The sequence below is a fragment of the Bidens hawaiensis genome, unplaced genomic scaffold (genome assembly GCF_021521415.1).
Source record: "Bidens hawaiensis isolate Kalapana, Puna unplaced genomic scaffold, B.hawaiensis_p1.1 tig00054477_1, whole genome shotgun sequence".
Lineage (NCBI taxonomy): Eukaryota > Viridiplantae > Streptophyta > Magnoliopsida > Asterales > Asteraceae > Bidens > Bidens hawaiensis.
Genome location: NW_027506295.1, coordinates 66,065 through 71,058, shown reverse-complemented (window position 1 = coordinate 71,058; position 4,994 = coordinate 66,065). Strand labels below are relative to the sequence as shown.

At 35.0% G+C, this 4,994-nt stretch overlaps 1 pseudogene across 1 annotated transcript; it reads left to right on the top strand.

The window, feature by feature from the left end:
- The first annotated feature begins 1,019 nt into the window (after positions 1-1,019).
- On the top strand, positions 1,020-4,377 carry LOC143617395 (two-component response regulator ORR22-like; annotated as a pseudogene). Its single transcript, XR_013150823.1, has 7 exons — positions 1,020-1,217; positions 1,549-1,701; positions 1,782-2,141; positions 2,229-2,305; positions 2,681-3,093; positions 3,181-3,791; positions 4,133-4,377. The product of XR_013150823.1 is annotated as a two-component response regulator ORR22-like (transcript).
- Positions 4,378-4,994: the final 617 nt, after the last annotated feature.

Sequence of the window (4,994 nt, the reverse complement as noted above, 5' to 3'; positions counted from 1 at the left end):
GCGCGAAAAACAAGGCGGGCGCAAGCCTGCTAGCGGGAGGCATATGGCGTAAAGGGTCTTTGGGAGACGTGAAAGAGCCGTTGGACCATTTAATTGAGCCGTTGGGCTCATAATTTAATTAAAAAAAAAGTTTTTTCTTCCAATATATAACCAATTTCATATAAATCAATTACCACAACTTCAAAAAAAACCCAAAATCAACCCATCTTCCCAATTTTTTTTTTAAAATAATGTCGTCGTACTCGTCTGATTCCGACTCCTCCGAAGAGGATGATTTGCTTCTTCATGTGTTTTTTTTAATAATTTATGAGTTTTTTTAATAATACGTTTTTTGAATATATTTATAAAAAAATAAAAAAAAATTCCGCTGGAGCCCCTGCTCGCGCCCCTCCACACCAGGGCCAGGGGCTCCAGCAGGGGCTCCAACACCCATCTTATCCAGTTTCTCTCTCTGCCACACGTCACAATATTATTGGCTGGAGCCCCCACTCGCGCCCCCGTTAGAGCCCCCCACACCCCTCAGTCTTATTTTGAGTTACATATGACTAAATTATACCATGGGACCCACAATGACAATAAAATGTTTGTTTTTCATTAAAAAATAAAATAAATTGTTGGGATTTGTGAATAATAATTGGATCAAGAAAGAAAATGAAAAATTGATAACTAGAACTACCAGCTAAAAACAATTAATATAAAGACTAATTTATAGATTTTTGAAAGCCTTTTTTTTATTTAAAAGATTATAATAGCTTATAAAAAAATTCCAAAAATAATTATAAAAAAAAGGCTAACTAAAGAAAGTAAGAAAGAGAAAAACCCTTGAGAGAAAAAGGCAAGTGTTTTGATTGATTCCTTGTATTTTTAAAAACCGAAATCCATTCCATATGTTCTGGCAAAGTTGCCATGATTGTGAGCTCTCTCTGATCCAAGTCACCATCCAGCTTTCTCTTTCTCTGTCTGAGATCCACTTTCAGTCTGTTTCTTCTTCTTTCTGTTCTGGGCTTGTGCTCCACAAAGTGAAAAAGATCCAAACTTTCTTGATTCTTGTTTTTTGTTTGTTTTAACTAAAGAAAAAAAGATGACAGTTGAGGAAATAAGAGAGGGTAGTGATGAGATTGACAGGTTTCCCATTGGGATAAGAGTTCTTGCTGTTGATGATAATCCCACTTGTTTGAAGTATTTGGATGCTCTTCTAAGAAAATGTCAATATCAAGGTTACTTCTTCATTTCTTGCTTTCTTTTTCTTTTCTTTTTTTAAATTATTTTATTTTTCAAATTAAATGGTGTTTCTCAACAATTGGTCTTCAATCATTCAAATTATGCAAAATTAGTATTAGGGTTTAAATTTCAAGTCAATTATGTGTGAACATGTTGATCAAGAAACTGAGTTCAAGACTGGATTTTTACTGAATTATGTGTCTCATATTGTTGTTTTGTGGATTATTAATATGATTTTGACCTTCACTTTTTTGTCGGTATCAATTCTTTAGTTTAGGATCGTATTTATTGTGTTCAATTTCATAATCAGTCGTGTTTCTTTCACAGTTACAACCACAAATCAAGCAATAACAGCATTGAATATGCTGAGAGAGAATAGAAACAGATTTGATTTGGTCATTAGTGATGTTTATATGCCGGATATGGATGGCTTCAAGCTTCTTGAACTCGTTGGGCTCGAAATGGATTTACCAGTCATCAGTAAGTAGAATGCTGAATTCATATTTCAGTTTTTACTTTTTAAGGTCAAACTGATTTAGTTGTTTTGGAAATTGTTTCAGTGTTATCAGGCAATGGCGACCGGAACCTTGTAAAGAAGGGGCTCACTCATGGTGCTTGTTATTATCTTGTGAAACCGGTTCGACTCGAGGAGCTACGCAACATATGGCAGCATGTGATTAGGCGAAAAGTTGGGTCAAAATCACAGTCAAAGTCAAAACACAGCCGTGAAAAGTCAGATCAAGGGAATGAAGGTGGAGATCAGAGTGAGAAGTAGAACAGAAAAAGAAAAGATGAAGATGATGAAGAAGATAATGGAAATGAAAGTGATGATCCAACGACTAAGAAGAAGCCACGTGTTGTTTGGTCTATTGATCTTCATAGAAAATTTGTTGCAGCTATTAATCAGCTGGGCATCGAGAGTGAGCCTCTTTTGAAATTTTAGTAATTTAACTTCGGTTACATGTACAAAATTTGCTAACGCATGTCTTTTATTATGAATGACGCAGAAGCGGTGCCTAAAAGGATTCTTGATTTGATGAATGTGGATGGACTTACTAGGGAAAATGTTGCAAGCCATTTGCAGGTACCACATTTTTTCTTCAAAGAATTACGTATATTTGGCAATTAGACGTGGAAAACCTTTTTTTTTGGTTAAAAGGAGAAAAAAAAATCATTCTTGGTGATTAATGGAAAATAATAGGTTTATATTGCGATTAAACGTGTAAGCGCGCTTGTTTTTCTGCAATTAAATGGATAAAAAGCATGTTCTTTTGTGAATCAAAAGTATTAAACGTTCATTTTTGGCAATTAAATGGAAAAAAGGTAGGCTTTTTTATTTGCCAATTATATGAAAAGAAAAGGTTCTCTTTTTTTTGGGTTTATATGGTATTTTGGAATTTATTGGAAATACCCATGTGGGAAATAATTCAATTATGCTAAATTTAATATCTTTTTACAGAAATATAGGCTTTACCTAAAGAGAATAAGCCATCAAGCTAACATGGTGGTTGCATTTGGAGGCAACAATGATGCATCTGCTTACATGAGAATGAGCCCTCTTGATGGACTAGGAGATTTTAGAACATTGTCATGTTCAGGAAGATTGCAAAATCCCACGTATGCGCCAACTGGCATGCTTGCTAGACTCAACAATGCAACCGGCATGGCCCTTCATAGCCTTACCGCGCCACCCGTGGTCCCATCAAACCATACCCAAATGAAGATTCCACCGGTTGTATCTCCAAATCCCCAAAACATGAATCTTTTTCAAGGGACCCCACAATCTTTTGATCTTGATCAGCTACAATACTGTAATAAACCAATCACACAACTCACGGATTCCAATCCCATTGAACTCTCGAATCTTTACAGGTACCCGGCTGCTAGATTCGATTTCTGTTGATGAATTTAGAATCTTTACATTGTATTGAATTATTGATGATTCTTGAGTCCTTATAGGTACCAATCTTGCTGATCTCAACTCCGATGATGAAACTCGGATGTTTAGAGGTACTCAATTACGAAATTGCATTTAAACCGACCAATCTTGAACATTTATTGACAAATCTTGAATCTTTACAGATCCTATTAGCGTTCTTGCGAATCAAACGGGTGTGAAGTTGACTGCAACAGGCACAGAATCTTTTAAGTTTCTTGACCAGAGTGTTAATCAAGCACCAAACTTTTCTTCTAATCTGGTGCCCGTTGGTGAAGGTTTCAGTTATCCAGCTGTCATTAATGGCGGTTTTAGTTCAAGCATCACAGCAACAGCAAATTTACCTATTGAACCTTATGGTGGTGGTTTAGTTGGTGACATTGTTCAAAATGTGAACCAATCTTTATCAAGCCAAAAAGGTGGACCACGTAGTAAACAAGATTATAACCAGCACTTGCAGAATGCACTAGCTGGTTTGGCTCTAACCGGTTATGGTGGTCCGGTAAGCCACATTAGATCAAATGGCGGTGGGTCAACTCTTGTTCAGACTGAGCAGACGAAGCAGCAAAGTGGTTTTGTTTCTAGCAATGGTTATGGTTCCTTGGATGATATTATACCCGGAATGATGAGACAGGTAAAGTTTTTCATCTTTGTTATCAATCGCAATTGAGTCAAACTTGTTCGGAATTACACTAACTTGTATACCTTTACCTTTTTGTGAAGAAAATTTTCATTTATTGTTAATTTGTTAATTTTTTTTATCTTTTTGAAGTACCATATTTTCATCTTTGTTACCGAGTCAACTCAATTGCCATCTAACTAACTGTGAACGAGTCAAACTCATTCTAAATTGCATACGCATGTCTTTTTAAACTTTTATTAATAGAATTTTCAATTTTATTTAATAAAAAAAACATATTTTTTTAGTATCATCTTTTCATCTTTCTTACTTTTTATCATCTTTTTGCAATGCAGGAGCAGGACGCTACGATGCTAATGAACGGAGAATTTGATTACGATCCTTATATAGTTCGGGGTCGGGTGTACGACAATGAGTCTAGGTAGGCATATTGTTTGTAGAGAAATATAAAAGAGCCTGCAATTGCACCTATTTAGGTTTACTGATGAGGAATTTGTATTTATCTGGAATCTTCCTTAGACTTGGTCTGTTTTTTCTTCTTGTCATTTGTCTGATGACAAAAGATTATACTAATTTTTCCTTAATATTTTCTTTTCTGTGACGCCTGTTTTTTTATGTTGTTTTTGGTATCCAAAGAGTATGTTGCAAACTAGACTTCTGAAAGTCAACTTAACATATAACCAATTAAAGACTAAACTAACATTAACATATTACATATATAATAATGACAGTTTGATAATATTGTTATTCACCGACGTAAGTTGTTCAGATAGCATCTCCACAAATTGCTTCTCTTTTAAGATCCGGATCATCTTTCCCACAATCTGAATTTTGCCAACAAAAACAGTTAATATGTATATAGATCAAAACACCGATTCTTTAGTGATATAGAAGAATGTAAAGTGTGATAACAGAGTAAGCTCTCACCTGTTACAACAGAAAGGTTTACCAATCCTGCAATTAAGCAAACAAGAAATCATGGAGGTAAGGTGATTGGTTGCTATGTTACCAAATTACCATTTTAATAAACAAAATTTCCAAAAGCAAAATGATTGATTCAGGCGAGGTGAGTATTTCAAGTTTTTCTAAATCTAGAATAATTGAACGAGTGATTACGCAACATTTTTGTGAACTATTATGTATTGGAAGTCCAGGTCGTATCCCATAAATCATGCAATAAGAACTACAATGTCTTGT